This window comes from Chrysochloris asiatica, unplaced genomic scaffold, assembly GCF_000296735.1.
Source record: "Chrysochloris asiatica unplaced genomic scaffold, ChrAsi1.0 scaffold00042, whole genome shotgun sequence".
Lineage (NCBI taxonomy): Eukaryota > Metazoa > Chordata > Mammalia > Afrosoricida > Chrysochloridae > Chrysochloris > Chrysochloris asiatica.
Genome location: NW_006408560.1, coordinates 11,219,340 through 11,231,166, shown reverse-complemented (window position 1 = coordinate 11,231,166; position 11,827 = coordinate 11,219,340). Strand labels below are relative to the sequence as shown.

General features: G+C 41.8%; 1 pseudogene; it reads left to right on the top strand.

Annotated features, from left to right (window-relative positions):
• The window catches only part of LOC102840066, a 1,013,887-nt pseudogene that overhangs the window by 97,304 nt on the left and 904,756 nt on the right, over nucleotides 1-11,827 (top strand).

The following is an 11,827-nucleotide window of genomic DNA, read 5'->3' as shown; positions in this document are numbered from 1 at the left end:
TTTTTCCTGTCAATTTTGCCTCAGGAATGTTTTCCCTCATCTTATAGGGTGAAACGTGACCCCTCCTTTTTGACTCAGTTCAAAGACTCCCTTTTCTAGGAAACCCACTCCGGTTTTGCCAATTGGATATTATCTCTTCCTCCCTCTCACTCTGTGGTGTTTGATGCTGTTGTTGTTTTGATTTTTTTTTCACACCACTGTTGGCTTTCAACACTTCTTTTCCTGAAGTAAAGTTATTGACCCATTTTGCTTATGTCCAATAGGTTTTTGCAAATCCTCAATTGTCATCTATTGTTGTTGTTGTTAAGTGCTGTAGAGTCAATTCTGACCCATAGCGACCCTGTATAGGGTTTCCAAGAAGTTACTGGTGAGCTTGAACTGTTGACCTTGTGATTCAAACGACTTTGCAGTCTGGCACATTAACCCACAGCGCCACACCAGGACTCTGGCTCATGGTGATCCTGTGTATGTCAGAAAAGTGCTCCAAAGGGTTTTCAATGGTTAATTTTGGGGAAGTAGCTCATCAGGAATTTTTTCCTAGGTGCCTCTAGGTGGACTTGAACCTCCAACCTTTTGGTTAGCAGTTAAGTATGTTAACCAGGGACTCTGTAAGGAGATTCTTATTAATGTTTGTACACTCTCAGCATGTAACCCAGCTGAAAGACGCTCATGTTAGATGGATAATTACATATCCTTCCTTACCCCAGGAAGGGTGTATGGAAGACCTGTGGACATCTTCCCTTACCTTCTTGCTCTCCCCAGATTCTTCCCTTCCATCAGAGAAGATGCTTATCCTCTTCTACCTCTACCAATCCTTCTGTTTACTCTCTTCATGTGGCCTTTCCTGAATGCCTCAGAACCTACTGACCACCCTGTTGTCTGAAAGTCTGTGATAGCCCCTGTATGCTACCCCTTGGTCCTAAGCACATTCTGTACAACAGTTCAGACTCAAGGTATGACATTAAGCAATTTGATAAATCTCTCTGTGCCTCACTTACATTATTAAAAAAATTATATATAGCAGCACCTACTCATTGTTTTATGAGGAATAACTGAGGTATTCATGTTGCTGTCATTAGTCTATTACAACTTATAGTGACTCTATGCACAACAGAATGAAACACTACACAGTTCTGTACTATTCTCACAACTGTTACATTTGATTGCTGAAGCCACCGTGCCAATCCATATTGTTGGTAGTCTTTTTTGCTGACCCTCTACTCTACCAAGCATGATGTTCTTCTCCAGAGACTGGTCCCTCCTGATAATATGTCCAAAGTATAAGAGACGAAGTCTGGCCAACCTAGCTTACAAGGAGCATTCTGGTTGTACTTCTTCTAACACAGATTGGTTTGTTCTTCTGGCAGTCCATGGTACTTTTAATATTCTACTCCAACACCATAACTCAAATGCATCAATTCTTCTACAGTCTTCCTTATTCATTGTCCAACTTTCACATACATAAGAGTCTATTGAAAATATCACGACTAGGGTCAGACCCACCTTAGTCCTCAACTAGTATCTTTGCTCTTGAACAATTTAAAGAGGTCTTGTGCAACAGATTTGCCTAATGCAATACATTGTTTGGCTTCCTGACTACTGTTTTCATGAGTGTTGATGGTGGACTCAAGCAAAATGAAGTCTTTGACAACTTCAGTCTTTTTTCCATTTATTATGAGTTATTTATTATTCCATTTGTGAAGATTTTTGTTTTCTTTACATTGAGGTGCAATCCATACTGAAGACTGTAGTCTTTAAAATACTTCATCGGTATTTTAAGTCCTCTTTGCTTTCAGCAAGCAAGGTTATATCATTTGCATATTGCAGGTTGTTAATGAATCGTCATCCAATTCTGATGCCACACTTTTCTTCATATAATCCAGTTTCTTAGTATACAGATTGAATAAAATTGAGTAAGCATGGCTCCTGTGGACTTGTTTTAATTTTCTTTAGCTTCAGCCTGAACTTGCATAGAAACAATTGATGGTCTATTCTACAGTCTGCCCTGGCCTTGTTTTGGCTGATGATATGGAACTTTTCCATCATCTCTTCCCACAGATATAGTCAATTTGATAGCTCTGGTAGTGTAGTGGTTACTAATCGGGCTGCGAACCTTAAGGTCAGCGGTTCGAAACTACCAGCCTCTCTGTGGGAGAAAGATGAGGCTTTCTACTCCCGTAAAGATTTACACCCTCGGAAACCCTGTACAGGGTCGCTATGGGTCAGAACCGACTTGATGGCACTTAACAACAACAACAACAACTTCCCACAGATATAGTCAATTTGATTCCTGTATATTCTTTCTGGTGAGGTCCATGTTTATAATCACCTTTTCAGTTGTTTAAAAAAGGTATTTTCAATGAAGAAGTCATTGGTCTTGCAAAATTCTATTGTGTAGTATTCAACTTCGTCTCTCATACTTTGGACATATTGTCAGGAGGAAACAGTCACTGGAGAAGGATGTCATGCTGGGTAAGATGGAGGGTCAGAGAAAGAGAGGAAGACCTCCAATGAGATGGATAGGCCAGTTGGCATCATTGATGGCATCAAGTGTGGCAGCGGTAGTGAGGTTGGCCCAGGATCAGACATTTTTTGTTCTGCTGTGCATGGGGTCGCTATGAGTCGGTTCCGACTCAATGGCACCTGACAACAACAACAACAACAACAATAGTATTCAACATCATTTATTTCACCAAGGTCATATTTCTTATTGATATTTCCTCTTTGTTTCCAGCCTTCTCACCCATCAACTTGCCATACTGTGGTGGCTGTGTAATTTTAAACACCGGTAGGTTCACCCATGGTGGACAGGTTTCAACAGAGCTTCCAGAGTAGGAAGAAAGAGAGGTTGGGTACTTCTGAATGTTTAGCCACTGAAAACTAGCATTAGAACACTGTCAGATAGCACTAGAATATTGATGGCGCAGGACTGACCACTGTTTTGTTCTGTTGTGTGTGAGGTTGCTATGAGTCGAAATTGACTTGATGGCACCTAAGAACAGCAACAACCAGCTTCTTCAGTCTGAAATTGATCAGATATGCAATCAAGATGTATTGATAATTGCTGGTGACATATTCATGTAAGGTGTTTGAAAGTTTGCCTGCCCCTCGGAAGAGCGCAGTAAGAACTTTCACTATTCACTATAGTCTTATCCAAAGGAGCTCTGGTAGTGTAGTGGTTATGAATCAGGCTGCGAGTCTTGAGGTCAGCAGTTTGAAACTACCAGCTGCTCTGCGGGAGAAAGATGAGGCTTTCTGCTCCTGTAAAGATTTATAGCCTCGGAATCCCTGTACAGGGTCTCTATGAGTCGGAACCAGCTCAACAGCACTTAACAACAACAATAGTCTTATACAATTATCCAATAAATGCTGGTTGGTCACCTACTATGTGCCAAGCACTGATGATACATACTCAGTGACTAAGTCACAGTACCTGGGTGGATTTAGAAAGACCAGGATGTAAGATTATGTCTGTATGTACTAAACATCAGGTCCATTCCCTAGCAGAGCCAGCACTCCATTGTTTAGGCTAATGGAGGAAGTATAGACAACAGCAAGCAACAGGTGATTCCCTTCTTACCACACTGTTGAGAAATCTGCTTTAAAAGGCAATTCAGCAGATGCCTCAGAAACATCTCCTGTGTGTTCCCACAGCACCCTCTGCTGCCCAGACCAAAAAACATCTCAGACACAAATTTTGTAGGAAGAAGGCAAGCTGAGTAAACTGGGTAAAGCAGGCTGGATGGAAGAACGTCAACCAGTAAGGGCGACGCCCAACTGATGTGGGACCTCACTCAGTGTTGGGATGACATTAGGGAACGCTGGAGACTGTGGCTGATGGGAGATATTATAACTTGAAGGGACTGCCAGTACTCAGCCTCAGTCGGGCTGAGTTGGGGAAGTGTGTTCATTCCTTAAAGGTCAAGGAAATCTGAAATTTTATATAAAAATGCCTATTTAAAAAAGCTGTCAACTAATTTTAAAGAAAAATAAAACAATAACAATGAAACATTATGTATATGGAAATAAATCATGACTGTATTCAGACAGTGTGCAACCTCTGCTCTGTCATAGATTTCTTGACTTTCAAGTTTGTCGTCGTCTCTGCTATGTCTCCCTGAGGTCAGGGATGTGGCCTGGTTCACCTCTGTGTCTGTGGACTGAACATAGGGTCTGGTTCTGTAGACATTGGATGGATACTTACTGGATGAATAAGCAGAAGTCATGAATGAATGAAGGAAGGAATGAAGGTAAAAATGAACACTGGTTCTGTTTGTCACATATAGTGTTGAGTCAGGATGCAAGCAAAATAGGGGCAGGGAATCTGAAGGATCAGCACAAGTGGTCAGCAGTCAGGGTTCTGATGAAGACTGGAGTCTGCATTTTGGGGATTCAATGCTGACATTGGGCTTTTTGCCTTAGAAACTTACAGTGATGGGAGAGGTAATCATTCTTGTCTCAGGCTGAGTTGTGGATTCTAACCAGGAAAGGCTGTTTCTAGCTTAAAAAGCACATGCCCTCAACATCCACTAGCTTTCTATTGTCAACCATGGCCAAGAGTTGAAGTGAGTGGTTCTGGGCAGTGGCTCTGGTAGGTTTCGCTGGGAGAAAAGAGTGTGGTTTTCCCAGTTGGGTTAAAAGTGAACAAACAAACAAGTAAGCAAGCAGAGGCTGGTGCAGTTACAATCAAATCACTGTACTTCTTCCCCAATCTCAGGGCTAAGAGTCATTCTGTGTCTCTCCTCTTCTTCAAATTCATCTTCTGTTGCTCTTCACTGAGTTTCACACCTTCTAAGTTGTTGGTAGCGTAGTGGTTATGAATCAGGCTGCTAGTCGCAAGGTCAGCAGTTTGAAACTACCAGCAGTTCCATGGGAGAAAGATGAGGCGGTCTGCTTCCGTAAAGATTTACAGCCTCGGAAACCTCGTACAGGGTCGCTATGAGTCCAAATCGACTCCACAGCACATAACAACAAGTTGTTGGTGTGCAACAGGGTTGTATTCCTTCACCATACTTATTCAACCTGTATGCTGAGCAAATCATCCAAGAAGCTGGGTTATATGAAGAAAAACATGGCATCAGAATTGGAGGAAGACTCATTAACAACCTGAGATATGCAGATGATAGCAACCTTCCTTGCTAAAAGTGAAGAGGACTTAAAGTATTTACTGATGAAGATCAAAGACCACAGCCTTTGGTATGGATTGCATCTCGATGTACAGAAAACAAAATTCCTCACCACTGGACCAATAAACAACATTCTTATCAATGGAGAAAAGATTGAAGTTGTCAAGGACTTCATTCTTCTTGAATCAACCACCACCAGTTGTGGAAGTAGCAGTCAAGACCAATCAAACGACATATTGCATTAGGCAAATCTGCTGCACAAGAGCTTTTTAAAGTGTTGAAGAGCAAAGATGTCAGCATGAGGACTAAGGTGTGTGCCTGACCCAAGCCATGGTATTTTCAATAACCTCATATGCAAGTGAAAGCTGGACAGTGCATAAGGAAGACCATAGAATAATTGGTGCATTTGAGTTATGATGTTGGAGGAGAATATTGAAAGTGCCATGGGCTGCCAAAAGAACAAACAAATCTGTGTTGGAAGAAGTGTAGCTAGAGTGCTCCTTGGAGTCCAGGATGGCCAAACTGTATCTCTCATTCTTCGGATATATTGTCAGGAGGGACTAGTCTCTGGAGAAGGATATCATGCTTGGTAAGGTGGAGGGTCAAAGAAAAAGAGGAAGACCCCCAGAGAGATGGAATGACAAAGTGGTAGCATCAATGGGCTCAAGCGTGGCAACAATTGTGAGGTTGGCCTAGGGCTGGGCAGTGTTTCAATCTGTTGTCCATAGGGTCGCTATGAGTCGGTACTGACTTGATGACACCTAACAATAACAACGACATCTCTGCACACACGTGTATATACTTGTACCTACTCATACTCATACAAACCTATACACCTACACATGTGGCCATACTCTCATCTTTTGGTTGTTGTTGAGACTGTTGCAAATTATTTATGTCTGATTCTTTAGTACCAACATCCTTTTCTATTGCAGACTTCTTAGTGGTATTGCTTTCTTTGATTAAGTTGTGCTCATTACACTTACATTTGATGTCCTATGAATTCTTGGTGAGCTCCATGAACACCTCAAGCTTCATAGTTTCAGAGTCCTTCCTGATTCTGGGTTTACCTGTTGCTTCCCAAGAAGATGAATGAAGTCAGGTTCCTCTTCTCCATATGGAGGTTGACATCTGGGGCCCAGCTTCTTGCAGACCACATACAGTTCATTCATCTACTTCTTTCCCTTCTGCCACTGTCCCAGCCCAGGACTCTCGAGCACTTTTTCATGGAGACTTCTGGATCTAGGTCTCCTGTCAGCAGACTCTGACATTTTCCACCCTATCTCCCCTACACTACACTGCTTATTCTGTGCTGGTGTAGGGCTCGGTCCTCTCCTCAGGCCCATGGCTACATTCAGAGCATTGTTCCCCACATTTGGACTCAGTCCACATCAGCCTTGTATCCTTTGTTGACTTTGTCATCCTCGGAGTCTCTGAGAGACAACACTCATACATAGTTGCCTCCTTTCCTGCCCTCATTCTGGGTTGCTTTGTCATCCTCAGAGAGGCACCTCCAGTAGCCTGGTTTCCTAGATCCTCAACACTCAGCTTTCCCACATTTGAACACATCCCCCCTCCATACCCCACCTTGACTGTCCTTGATCATTCAACTCATGATTTCTGGAAACAACTTTACCTTCAAATTCAAGAATGCTACATTTTCTTTTCTTCTCACTGGCTTCTGTCTGTCCTGTCCTTCCTTCCCTCTCATATCCAGGTGAATCTGATGTTTATCCTCAACATTAATCCCTGGCTTAAGAAAGATGAGTCTTTCTGCTCTTGTAAATATTTACAGTCTTGGAACCCCAATGGAGCAGTTTTACATTGTCCTGTAGTACTGGTGTGGCACTGTGGGTTAATGAGCTGGATTGCAAAGTTGTTTGAACTGCAAAATTGGCAGTTCAAGCTCACCAGCTGCTCCTCAAAACCCTATACAGGGTCGCTATGGGTCAGAACTGACTCGATGGCACTTAACAACAATAACATAGGATTACTATGAGTCAGAATTAACTTTATGGTTATGTTGAATCTTTTTTTGTTGTTGTAATTAATCCTTGTGTAGTGTTTAGCTAACTGAAAGGTTGGAGGTTCAAGTCCACCCAGAGGTACCTTGGAAGAAAACCCCGGTGACCTACTTGAAAAAAGTCATCCATTGAAAACTCTGTGGATCACAGGACTGTCTGACAGATATGAAATCTTCATGAGTTGGAACTGACTCAATAACAGCTTATTATGCCTTCTAGGTTCTAGAGTCCTCCAAAATTCTGATGAGTATTTACTTCTGGTTTCCTCTGCCTCACAGCATTTCCTTTGAAGTTTATAGTTCTTTACATTAAACACATACATTACTGCGTTGGCACAGTTACTGGTCTTTGAGTCTGTCTTCTGAACTAGATTATCAGCTCCTTAAGAGGTAGGTTCTTGCTTTACTCATCCCTAGATGATAAGCTTTGTACCTGATAGACATCGGATTAACATTTGTACAATAAAATGCTGAATGACTTGTATTTGATGGAGTCCTGATATGTTGTTATAAGATAAGTACTGGACTACTAACAACAAGGTTGGCAGTTCAGACCCACCACCCTGCTCTGAGTCAGTTCCAACTCTACAGTATTTAACAACAACAACAATGTTTAGAAAATTGTTGTTTCCTGTAATTAAGAAATGGTACAACATGAGAGAATGTAAACAAGACAAAGGAGGATGTGGGGGAAAGGAATGGAGGAATAGGGAGATAGAGAGAGTCCTGGTGGGTGAACAAAGAGTGCCTGTTGCCACCTTGGGCTCTACTTGTATCAGGACAGCCTGTGATATTTAGTTGGCCCTGGTTTTTAACCTTTTAACTATTAGACTACTAACCACAAGATGGAGTTCTGATGTGGTGCTGTAGGACAAGTGTTGCTGTTGTTGTTAAGTGCTATTGAGTCAGTTCTGACCCATAGTGACCTTGTATAGGATTTTCAAGGAGTGGCTGGTGAGCTTGAACCACCAACCTGGTGGTTCAAACTGACTTTGCAGTCCAGAACATTAACTCACAGTGCCACTGCTAAGTGCAAGGTCAGCAGTTCAAACACATTAGCTGCTCCTTGGAAGGCCTATATAGGGTTGTTGGGAGTTAGAGCATACTCAGTGACACTTAACAACAACAACCACAAGGTGGGCAGTTCAAACCCACCAGTCACTCCACAGGGAAAGCATGAGGCTGTCTGCTTCTGTAATAACAGAGCTCTACTCTGCTTTATCGGGTCACTAGGAGTTGGTATCAGCTTGATAACAAGGGATTTGGTTTGGAGTTTGTTGCTATTAGGCACTTGGCTGGAAAGGTCAGCGGTTGGAACCCATCAGTTTCTCTAAAGAAGAAAGATATGGCAGTCTGCTTCTGTAAAAAATTCCAGACTTGGAAACTCTATGGCCCAGTTCTATTATGGCCTAGAGGGTTGCTAGGAGTTGAATTAATTTGATGACAATGGGAACAGGTGTTGCTGTTATTAGTTGCCACCTAGTTGACCTCCAACTCATGGTGACATGTGCACAATGGAATAAAACAATGACCAGTCCTGAATCTGGATGATTTTCAGCTTAGTGTGAAAGCTCTGCTAAAATTTATTCAGCACCATAGCCACACACTGTCTGTCTTCCACTGACAGACTGATGGTGACTGTGCATAAGGTGAATCGGCAAGGAATTGAACCTGGGTCAGAAGTGTGGAAGCTGAAAATTCTTCCAGGGAAGCATCAATGCCTCTAGGACACTTGTACATTTACACATTACTAAGTAATTACCAGTTGTTCCTTGGAAACCCTATGTAGGATAACAATAATTTGGAATCAACTCAACAGTTCTTAACAACAACAAAGTATCACAGAGAACTTTCATTTATGTGGGATATAGCTATCAATACTTTTGTTAGAAATTTAAAAAATATATTCAACATACATAATTTTAAAGTTTTTATTGTGAATTCAGTGACAGTGACATGGAGTATTAAACATTGGTTTAATACTCATCATTTCATTGTAATAATTCCAATCTCCTCTGTGCATTATCATTTAACAGTATTTGCTTCTATTACCTCTGTATTTTTTTGGGGGGGGTGGGGGATGTACACAAAAACACTCAGGAATATATAATCACTTAAACAACCAAAGAACACATTCTACAAGCCTGCCTCCTGGCCACCAGCACACAATCTTTCTCTTTCCAGAAGTCTAGAGTCCTCAGCTGCTCTATCTCTCCATGTTCTCATCTCTGGTGTTACTGCTTCTCTGGACAGGGTCCTGCATCCCACTTGTGCTCTTCTCTCTTGATGGTCCTAGGGTCTTCTGTTCTTGGATTGTAAGATTAACTACTCCCCACTTTTTGTTACCAAACTTCTACCTTTACAGTTGTGACAGTCACAATTAGTCATGATAACAATACTCACTATTGATGATAACAATACTCACTATTGAATCACAAGAATCTTATCCCCATCTCTTTTCACCAGACCTGACTAGACAAGACGAAAACTATTCAGTGGGGATTCTATCTTTCCCTGCACACTCTGAAACTAAACTCCCTCTTGAAAACTTGCAAGCCAGTCACTTCATGTCTTTATAGCCCACCTCCCACCTCCATTTTAGGTAGCCAATGTCTAAGTTGCCTGTCCCTATCAACCCTATATACAGAGGGGATAGGATTGATACTTGATGTAAAGACTTCTTCCCTCTCAATTGGTATTTTGAGCTACTAAATCCATAAGTATAGGTCAAGTTCATCAAACTGTAGCAATTTATACTTGTTTCCTTTGTCAGGAAAGCTTACAAACTCTCTTAGGTGCTCAGGGTATGACATCTGCCATGCTGTGAATTTACATGATAATGGCTTTTTTCTTTTCTTTTCTTTTGAATTTTGTATTGTGAATTGAGTGAATGTTTGCAGACAAAATCATTAGCCTTACATTAAACAAATTATACACTTGGTTTCACCTCAATGATTATAATCCCCTCCCTGCAAAAACAGTTATCCTACTTCCTCCCTGTGGCCCCCCATCTACATCTTATATTTCACAAATGAGTGAAGCAAAAATATTTGGTGTACACATATAGAACAAAAAAATATATATTCATTTAAATGTCCAAAGGGTACATTCTGCAAGCCAGCCTTCTGCCCACAGGTATACAGCCTTAATTAGTCTATAGGCCTACAGCCCACAACTGCTCTGTTTCTCCAGGCCACTGCCTCTGCCACCATTTCTGCTGTCACCATTTTTGGAGGAAGGATCTCATGTTCAACTCATGCTCTTTCTTCTTATGTTTCTGAGATAGTCTGTTCCTGACATGAAAGATTAACTACTCCCCCTTTTAGTTACGCATCATCTATAATAACATTTGTGACAATCACAATTAATCTTGTTAACAATTACTTACAATTGAACCATAAAACCCTATCAGATCATCCTCCATCCCTTTTACCAGATCCATCTGGAAAAGAGTAAAGCTGTTCAGTGGGGATTCTACCTTATCCCTCTCATTCTGAAGCTAAACACACTCAGGAAAGTTTTAAGCCAGCCACTTCATGCCTTTGTGGCGCCCTACGCCCATTTTTGATAGCCAATATCTGAATTGTCTATTCCTATTAATCAGAGTCCTGGTGTGGCACTGTGGGCTAATGCATCTGACTGTAAAGTCATTTGAACTGCAAGGTCAGTGGTTCAAGCCCACCAGCTCCTCCTTGGAAACCCTATACAGGGTTGCTATGGGTCAGAATTGACTCAATAGCACTTAACAACAACAACAACCCAGTACACTGAGGAAACTAGCTTGGTCCTTGATATGAAAAATTCTTCCATTCTGGTTGGAATTTTGAGCAACTTCATCCATAAGCAAAAGTTTAGTTCATCAAAATCTAGCAATTTACACTTGCTCACAGTATCAAACATCTTTATCTTCATCTGGTGGAGTTCTGGTCAGCTAGCCATCCAAACTAAATCAAATGAGTACTAGCTGAAAGTTTGGGACTTCACACATACCTCCCTACACTTCAGATCAGCTGGCTGCTTCACTCTCAGACCTAGCCCCTAAGGGCTAGCTCAGTGCCTGTGGGCTCAGGAGTTCACACATTTTCCTAAACCTTAGACCAGCCAGCTCTTATTCATCTCTATCTCATCTTATCAACGGGTGTCAATGGAACATGGTCAAACTCAGCATATGTCTTCATTGCTGCATTTCCCCCACTTCCACTCACAAGTAGACCCAGGTGGTCACAAGCAGGCATATTAGACTGTTTATGGGTTCCTTTTAAGTTTCAATTCTAGAAGGGGGTTTTGCTTGGTGGGCTGATTTTTCTTGCCTTGATGCCTTCAGAGTTTGATATGGCTTTTCTATCTAAAGTCTTCTTAATTCCCACCCAATGGTTGGGTGGGACCATACAAATAAGGTATTTGTTGTTGTTATTAGGTGCATTGAGTTGGTACCTCATAGTGATCCTATGTATAACAGAATGAAACACTACCTGGTCCTGGGCCAACTTCACAATTGCTGACATGCTTGAGCCCATTGATGCTGCCACTATGCCAATCCATCTCGCTGGGGGTCTTCCTCTTTTTCTCTAACCCTCCACCTTACCAAACATGATATCCTTCTCCAGCGACTGGTCCTTCCTGACAATATGTCCGAAGTATGAGAGACGAAGTTTGGCCATCCTGGCCTCCAAGGAGC